The sequence below is a fragment of the Entelurus aequoreus genome, linkage group LG27, assembly GCF_033978785.1.
Source record: "Entelurus aequoreus isolate RoL-2023_Sb linkage group LG27, RoL_Eaeq_v1.1, whole genome shotgun sequence".
NCBI classification, from domain to species: domain Eukaryota; kingdom Metazoa; phylum Chordata; class Actinopteri; order Syngnathiformes; family Syngnathidae; genus Entelurus; species Entelurus aequoreus.
In genome coordinates, this window is record NC_084757.1 from 1,613,267 (window position 1) to 1,623,266 (window position 10,000).

The 10,000-nt window shown below is 34.4% G+C and overlaps 2 protein-coding genes across 4 annotated transcripts in view; one reads left to right on the plus strand and one right to left on the minus strand.

The window, feature by feature from the left end:
• The window catches only part of smx5, a 91,927-nt gene that overhangs the window by 43,045 nt on the left and 38,882 nt on the right, over nucleotides 1–10,000 (plus strand). The gene's annotated exons all lie outside the window — the stretch shown is intronic.
• The window catches only part of bcl6aa (BCL6A transcription repressor a), a 45,477-nt gene that overhangs the window by 26,943 nt on the left and 8,534 nt on the right, over nucleotides 1–10,000 (minus strand). The gene's annotated exons all lie outside the window — the stretch shown is intronic.

A 10,000-nucleotide genomic window follows, 5' to 3' on the forward strand; every position in this document is an offset into this window, starting at 1 on the left:
ACACATGATCACGACAATGAAGTGCAAGTATTCATCTGGATGATTAGTTAGTCGCTCAGCTGACAAACCTTCAAGCTCCGAGGTTGCCTCACTTTTACACACACATACACACACACACACACACACACACACACACACACACACACACACACACACACACGCACACACACGCACACACACACTTTTTAACCCCCCTCGCCCACCCACCACACACACACTTTTATCTGGTTTGGCAGCAAAATTGTGCCAAGTTCAGTGTTGGTCGTCAGCAAAGATGTGAGTGCAGAGTTGTGCGTGCGAGCAGGATGATGCAACACGGCTGTAACATCACACTGATAACACAAAGCTTTTTTTTTTTTATAAAACACTTTTCTCGTCTTTTATCAAACTCTCCTCTTTTGTTCATCGTGACGCCAACCACCTCTTTTGTCCATCGTCTTCATCTTCTTGCCGCCTTTTACCGACGACACACTTCTTTCTATCGCTCATGTATATAATCATTAATAACCACAATAGTAACATGGAGGTGAACACGTTAATCATGTCTATACATGTGTGTGTATATATGTACATAATCATTAATAACCACAATAGTAACATGGAGATGAACATGTTAATCATGTCTATACATGTGTGTGTATATATGTACATAATCATTAATAACCACAATAGTAAAATGGAGATGAACATGTTAATCATGTGTATATATATTTGTGTGTATATATATGTATATAATTATTCATAACCACAATAGTAAAATGGAGATGAAAACGTTAATCATTTGTATGTGTGTGTATATATGTATATAATCATTAATAAACACAATAGTAAAATAGAGATGAACATGTTAATCGTGTGTATATATGTATATAATCATTAATAACCACAATAGTAAGATGGAGATGAACACGTTAATCATGTGTATATATATTTGTGTGTATACATGTATATAATTATTCATAACCACAATAGTAAAATGGAGATGAAAACGTTAATCATTTGTATGTGTGTATATATGAATATAATCATTAATAACCACAATAGTAAAATGTAGATAAACATGTTAATCGTGTGTATATATGTGTGTATATATGTATATAATCATTAACCACAATAGTAAAATAGAGATGAACATGTTAATCATGTGTATATATGTATATAATCATTAATAATTACAAGAGTAAAATGTAGATGAACATGTTAATCGTGTGTATGTGTGTGTATATATGTATATAATCATTAATAACCACAATAGTAAAATAGAGATGAACATGTTAATCATGTGTATATATGTATATAATCATCAATAACTACAAGAGTAAAATGTAGATAAACATGTTAATCGTGTGTATATATGTGTGTATATATGTATATAATCATTAATAACCACAATAGTAAAATAGAGATGAACATGTTAATCATGTGTATATATGTATATAATCATTAATAACCACAATAGTAAAATGGAGATGAACACGCTAATCATGTGTATATATATTTGTGTGTATATATGTATATAATTATTCATAACCACAATAGTAAAATGGAGATGAAAACGTTAATCATTTGTATGTGTGTGTGTATATATGTATATAATCATTAATAACCACAATAGTAAAATAGAGATGAACATGTTAATCATGTGTATATATGTATATAATCATTAATAACCACAATAGTAAAATGGAGATGAACATGTTAATCATGTGTATATATATTTGTGTGTATATATGTATATAATTATTCATAACCACAATAGTAAAATGGAGATGAAAACGTTAATCATTTGTATGTGTGTGTGTATATATGTATATAATCATTAATAACCACAATAGTAAAATAGAGATGAACATGTTAATCATGTGTATATATGTATATAATCATTAATAACCACAATAGTAAAATAGAGATGAACATGTTAATCATGTGTATATATGTATATAATCATTAATAACCACAATAGTAAAATAGAGATGAACATGTTAATCATGTGTATATATGTATATAATCATTAATAACTACAAGAGTAAAATGGAGATGAAAACGTTAATCATTTGTATGTGTGTGTATGTATGTATATAATCAGTAATAACCACAATAGTAAAATAGAGATGAACATGTTAATCATGTGTATATATGTATATAATCATTAATAACTACAAGAGTAAAATGTAGATGAACATGTTAATCGTGCGTATGTGTGTGTATATATGTATATAATCATTAATAACTAAAATAATAAAATGAAGATGAACATGTTAATCATGTGTATATATATGTATATAATCATTAATAACCACAATAGTAAAATGGAGATGAACACGTTAATTATGTGTATATATGTATATCATCATTAATAACCACAATAGTAAAATGGAGATGAAAACGTTAATCATTTGTATGTGTGTGTATATATATATGTATATTATCATTAATAACCACAATAGTAAAATGTAGATGAACATGTTAATCGTGTGTATATGTGTGTGTATATATGTATATAATCATTAATAACCACAATAGTAAAATAGAGATGAACATGTTAATCATGTGTGTATATATGTGTGTGTATATATGTACCTTGAAGGTAGAAAAGCGCTATACAAGTATAACCCATTTATCATTATATAATCATTAATAACCACAATAGTAAAATGGAGATGAACGTGTTAATCATGTGTGTATATTTGTATATAATCATTAATAACCACAATAGTAAAATGGAGATGAACACGTTAATCGTGTATACAGTATATGTGTATATATATGTATATAATCATTAATAACCACGATAGTAAAATTTTAATCATGTGTGTATATATGTGTGTGTATATATGTATATAATCATTAACCACAATAGTAAAATGAAGATGAACATGTTAATCATGTGTGTGTATATGTATATAATCATTAATAACAACAATAGTAAAATAGAGATGAACATGTTAATCATGTGTGTGTATATGTATATAATCATTAATAACAACAATAGTAAAATAGAGATGAACATGTTAATCATGTGTGTGTATATGTATATAATCATTAATAACAACAATAGTAAAATAGAGATGAACATGTTAATCATGTGTGTGTATATGTATATAATCATTAATAACCGCAATAGTAAAATGGAGATGAACATGTTAATCACATTTATACACTAAAATGGTGATAATCGACATCAGTAACTTTTCACACTTTGCTCCTTTTTCTCCTTAGTGTTCTTTTAATTTTCTTTTTCTTCTTGTTTTTTTCTACCTCTTTTTCTCCTTCCTCTTCCACTCCCCTTCTTTTCCTTTTGCTTTTCCTTCCTCTTGTCCCCCTTTGCTTTCGTCTCCATCTTCTTGTTCTCCTTTTGTTTAATTCTTCTCTTTTTCTTTTTTAATTGTCTTTTTTTTCTCTCCTTTTTCTCATTCTTATATTCTTCTCCTGTTTCTTTTTTCTTTTTCTTTTTCTCTCTCCTTTTTGTTCTCTTTATTGTTGTTCTCCTCATTCTTTTCTCTCCTCCTTCGTCTTCTTCTTCCCCTTGTTCTCCTTTTCCTTTTTTCTTTTCCTTCCTTTTGCCTTCCTTTCTTTTTTCTCCTTTTTGTTCTTTTATTTTTTTTAAAATCCTTTTTCTTTTTCCTGTTCTTTTCCTTTTTCATCTTCTTTCTCTTTCTTCTTCTTCCTCCTCATCTTTTTTTTCTTCCCTTTCCTCTTCCTGCTTCCCATGGCTCTTCATCCTCTCCCCCCTTTCTTTCCCTTTTCCTCTTTTCTCTTGTCCTCCTTTACTTTTTCCTCCTCCTTTTTCTTTTCCTTCTTTTTCAGCCTTCTCCTTCCACAGTTGTAATGTCATACAGACTTCAAACCAACAACAAGAAGAAACAACACATGTCAATATATAAATGACAAGTCCATCCATCCATTTCCTACCGCTTGTCCCTCTCAGGGTTGAACGAGGAACATCCAATATTTTAAAGATAATTTATGAGGTTTTATTCTCTTTTTTTCCCCCCTTTTCTTCTGGTCCTCTCCTTCACTTTCTTTCAGCTGACATGGCATCAAATCACTTCACTTTTCATCCGCACGAAGTAGAAATGTCACATCCTGAGATTGATGATCTTTTTACTGCCCGCAGTTTCCCGTACGTTCACTTCTTTGGATGGGCCACACATAGATTTGGCCCCTGCTCATCACACATGAGAAGCACCAGGGGCCTCATGTATTAAGAGTTGCGGGGATCCAGATGCAATAAAGTGTTTTGCACGCGGGAATCCCGGACCACGCCCCCTTATGAATATGCAAATCGTATTGCACGCTGTGGCCAATCAGAACAGGCGAAGGGAAAATAAAGATGGACGCTGCAATTCTTCGTAAAACTAAAAATATGTCTAATTTGTGTAGCTGACAACAAAACGTGTTCATACAGTAGCCTGCTCACAGCCAGATTAGATGTCTGTGAATATTGTGTCATATTTGGTTTGCAGTCAATTCAGAATTCATTCTCGGTTGGTAGAGCGAGCTTGAGGGTTCCGGGTTCGATCCCCACTTCCGCCATCCTCGTCACTGCCGTTGTGTCCTTGAGCAAGACACATTACCCACCTGCTCCCAGTGCCACCCACACTGCTTTAAATGTAACTTAGATATTGGCTTTCACTATGTAAAGTGCTTTGAGTCACTAGAGAAAAGCGCTATATAAATATAATTCACTTCACACAAAATCAGTATTTTTTTTTAAAACAAATACGCTGAAAATGTGTTTTGTTGTTTAAGGTATGGCCTAAAGTTAAAGTACTAATGATTGTCACACACACACTAGGTGTGGCGAAATTATTCTCTGCATTTGACCCATCGCCCTTGATCACCCCCTGGGAGGTGAGGGGAGCAGTGAGCAGCAGCGGTGGCCGCGCCCGGGAATCATTTTTTGGTGATTCAACCCCCAATTCCAAGCCTTGATGCTGAGTGCCAAGCAGGGAGGTAATGGCTCCCATTTTTATAGTCTTTGGTATGACTCGGCCGGGGTTTGAACTCACGACCTACCGATGTCTTCTCGCCATCCATAGCGTTACTACTCGTATTGATTCTTCATTCATCACTCCAAGCGAGGTTTGTACGTTTTACAATATGACTACAACTATTCACACTTACTAAAGCGTCCCATGTGTGATGTCTGTAGGAGTGTCTCCATGCGTATTTGTACGTGCTGTCGTAATGTAATGAAACTAGCGTCGCTAGCATGAGCTAACATGCTAACACGTTTACGAGTGTATGTGTAAGTATTGTTAATGTATTGTTGCACTTTCACAAATTCCTCAGTAAATTCACCAAAACGGAGTTATTGAGTGTGTTTAGCTGATTGGAGAGCCATGAAGATGGCTTCTGTTTTGTTTGATCGGACGTTTTACTGCTGTGTTACAGACACTTTTTGGAACCGATTAAATAACTAATTTCACAAGGTATTGTTTCACTTTCACAAATTCCTCAGCAAATACACCAAAACGGAGTTATTGAGTGTGTTTAGCTGATTGGAGAGCCATGAAGATGGCTTCTGTTTTGTTTGATCGGACGTTTTACTGCCGTGTTACAGACACTCTTCGGAACCGATTAAATAACTAATTTCACAAGGTGTTGTTTCACTTCCACAAATTCCTCAGTAAATTCACTAAAACAGAGTTATTAAGTCTGTTTAGCTGATTGGAGAGCCATGAAGATGGCTTCTGTTTTGTTTGATCGGACGTTTTACTGCTGTGTTACAGACACTTTTTGGAACCGATAAAATAAATAATTTCACAAGGTATTGTTTCACTTCCACAAATTCCTCAGTAAATTCACCAAAACGGAGTTATTGAGTGTGTTTAGCTGATTGGAGAGCCATGAAGATGGCTTCTGTTTTGTTTGATCGGACGTTTTACTGCCGTGTTACAGACACTCTTCGGAACCGATTAAATAACTAATTTCACAAGGTGTTGTTTCACTTCCACAAATTCCTCAGTAAATTCACTAAAACAGAGTTATTAAGTCTGTTTAGCTGATTGGAGAGCCATGAAGATGGCTTCTGTTTTGTTTGATCGGACGTTTTACTGCCGTGTTACAGACACTTTTTGGAACCGATTAAATAACTAATTTCACAAGGTATTGTTTCACTTTCACAAATTCCTCAGTAAATTCACCAAAACGGAGTTATTGAGTGTGTTTAGCTGATTGGAGAGCTAGGAGCGGGTCAATGACGATGACTTCTGTTTTGTTTGATCAGCCGTTTTACTGCCGTGTTACAGACACCCTTTGGAACCGATTAAATAACTATTTTCACAAGGTATATCCGTGGTCGGTTTGGGGTTAAAAAAAAAACGACAAAGGTGTTTGCACCGAAGGCAAAACCCTTTTGGAATTTGGGACGGTTGTTGAACATGATAGGCAATAAAAGTTAAAAATAGTGTCAGACTTTGGACTTCTTCTGGAGACTACTTTACATTTTATTACTTGAGGTTCTTTTCACGTTTAAGATAAACATATTTTCAAGGTGTGGCGGCTGTAAGTTTGTTGTGGTGGTGCGTCACCATCAGTTATATTAAGAGGAAACCCCGGGAACCCAAAAATAGAACCAAACCAAACACACCTAATACATAATATTTATCATTTCACATGCAGGAATCAATGCAAATAAATGATCAGAAGGTAAAAGTCAATTTTCAAGGTAAAAGTTGATTTTCAAGGCAAAAACTGATTTTCAAGGTATAAACTGATTTTCAAGGTAAAAACTGATTTTCAAGGCAAAAACTGATTTTCAAGGCAAAAACTGATTTTCAAGGTAAAAACTGATTTTCAAGGTAAAAACTGATTTTCAAGGTAAAAACTGATTTTCAGGCAAAAACTGATTTTCAAGGTAAAAACTGATTTTCAAGGCAAAAACTGATTTTCAAGGTAAAAACTGATTTTCAAGGTAAAAACTGATTTTCAAGGTAAAAACTGATTTTCAGGCAAAAACTGATTTTCAAGGTAAAAACTGATTTTCAAGGCAAAAACTGATTTTCAAGGTAAAAACTGATTTTCAAGGTAAAAACTGATTTTAAAGGTAAAAGTAGATTTTCAAGGCAAAAACTGATTTTCAAGGTAAAAACTGATTTTCAAGGTAAAAGTTGATTTTCAAGGTAAAAACTGATTTTCGGGCAAAAACTGATTTTCAAGGTAAAAACTGATTTTCAAGGTAAAAACTGATTTTCAAGGTAAAAACTGATTTTCAGGCAAAAACTGATTTTCAAGGCAAAAACTGATTTTCAAGGTAAAAACTGATTTTCAAGGTAAAAACTGATTTTCAAGGTAAAAACTGATTTTCAAGGTAAAAACTGATTTTCAGGCAAAAACTGATTTTCAAGGCAAAAACTGATTTTCAAGGTAAAAACTGATTTTCAAGGTAAAAACTGATTTTCAAGGTAAAAGTTGATTTTCAAGGTAAAAACTGATTTTCAGGCAAAAACTGATTTTCAAGGTAAAAACTGATTTTCAAGGCAAAATCAGATTTTCAAGGCAAAATCAGATTTTCAAAGTAAAAGTTGATTTTCAAGGTAAAAACTGATTTTCAAGGCAAAAACTGATTTTCAAGGTAAAAACTGATTTTCAAGGTAAAAACTGATTTTCAAGGCAAAATCAGATTTTCAAAGTAAAAGTTGATTTTCAAGGTAAAAACTGATTTTCAAGGCAAAAACTGATTTTCAGGCAAAAACTGATTTTCAAGGTAAAAACTGATTTTCGAGGTAAAAGTTGATTTTCAGGCAAAAACTGATTTTCAAGGCAAAAACTGATTTTCAAGGTAAAAACTGATTTTCGAGGTAAAAGTTGATTTTCAAGGTAAAAACTGATTTTCAAGGCAAAATCAGATTTTCAAAGTAAAAGTTGATTTTCAGGGTAAAAACTGATTTTCAAGGCAAAAACTGATTTTCAAGGTAAAAACTGATTTTCAAAGTAAAAGTTGATTTTCAAGGTAAAAACTGATTTTCCAGGCAAAAACTGATTTTCAAGGTAAAAGTTGATTTTCAAGGTAAAAACTGATTTTCAAAGCAAAAACTGATTTTCAAAGTAAAAGTTGATTTACAGGTCGCCTTATAGTCCGCAAAATAGGGATTTTACATGATAATGTCTCCAAAGTGCAGTTTTTGACTAAACGAGGGACTTTTGTCGAGGTAATAACTAATCATTCATGTTTACTTTGACTTTTGTACGTACTTTTAGTTTTCTTTGGGCATTCAATGTGAGGAATTGAGTGGAAGTTTGTTCTTCCCTCAGGTTTGTTGCAATTGTGACCACAGAAGCTTGCACATTACCCGCTGATGAAAACCCTCAGCCGACGTGTTTGTGCTTCCTTTAGACTATTTTTGCTCTTTGCCACCTGCGTGAGCACGGTGTGTCCAGGTGAGCGCGGGGGGGGGGGGGCGTGTCGCTTGGCTGCGGTTCCTAAATTGCTGAAATGAAAGCGTGTGCGTTCAAGACTTATTCGGCAGGCAGGAATGTGGCCTGAAAAAGTCGCTGGGATTTTCCACGCGAGCGCAGGCTTTGGTAGTGGCGGCGCCACCTGCAGGGCACCCCGGAGGTTTGTTTACCGCAGGACTTGAGGAGCAGATCTGGTTTCTGAGCACCACCCTCACTCCTCTCCAATGAGACGCTCACTATGCTAATGTTGCTAACATTTGTGTCCTACTGTCCCGCTCCATATGTTTATGTTGTTGTATGTGCAGAGTTACAGTGAATATGCTAAGTTAGCTAGCATGATGTTAAAATGTAATGTTAGCATGTAGCTCACTATGCTAGTGTTGCTAACATTTGTGTCCTACTGTCCCGCTCCATATGTTTATGTTGTATGTGCAGAGTTACAGTGAATATGCTAAGTTAGCTAGCATGATGTTAAAATGTAATGTTAGCATGTAGCTCACTATGCTAGTGTTGCTAACATTTGTGTTCTCCTGTCCCGCTCCATATGTTTATGTTGTATGTGCAGAGTTACAGTGAATATGCTAAGTTAGCTAGCATGATGTTAAAATGTAATGTTAGCATGTAGCTCACTATGCTAGTGTTGCTAACATTTGTGTTCTCCTGTCCCGCTCCATATGTTTATGTTGTTGTATGTGTAGTTACAGTGAATATGCTAAGTTAGCCAGCATGATGTTAAAATGTAATGTTAGCATGTAGCTCACTATGCTAGTGTTGCTAACATGTGTGTCCTACTGTCCCGCTCCATATGTTTATGTTGTATGTGTAGTTACAGTGAATATGCTAAGTTGGCTAGCATGATGTTAAAATGTAATGTTAGCATGTAGCTCACTATGCTAGTGTTGCTAACATTTGTGTTCTCCTGTTCCACTCCATATGTTTATGTTGTTGTATGTGTAGTTACAGTGAATATACTAAGTTAGCTAGCATGATGTTAAAATGTAATGTTAGCATGTAGCTCACTATGCTAGTGTTGCTAACATTTGTGTCCTACTGTCCCGCTCCATATGTTTATGTTGTATGTGTAGTTACAGTGAATATGCTAAGTTAGCCAGCATGATGTTAAAATGTAATGTTAGTATGTAGCTCACTATGCTAGTGTTGCTAACATGTGTGTTCTCCTGTCCCGCTCCATATGTTTATGTTGTTGTATGTGTAGTTACAGTGAATATGCTAAGTTAGCTAGCATGATGTTAAAATTTAATGTTAGCATGTAGCTCACTATGCTAGTGTTGCTAACATTTGTGTCCTACTGTCCCGCTCCATATGTTTATGTTGTATGTGTAGTTACAGTGAATATGCTAAGTTAGCCAGCATGATGTTAAAATGTAATGTTAGCATGTAGCTCACTATGCTAGTGTTGCTAACATGTGTGTTCTCCTGTCCCGCTCCATATGTTTATGTTGTATGTGTAGTTACAGTGAATATGCTAAGTTAGCCAGCATGATGTTAAAATGTAATGTTAGCATGTAGCTCACTATGCTAGTGTTGCTAACATGTGTGTTCTCCTGTCCCGCTCCATATGTTTATGTTGTTGTAT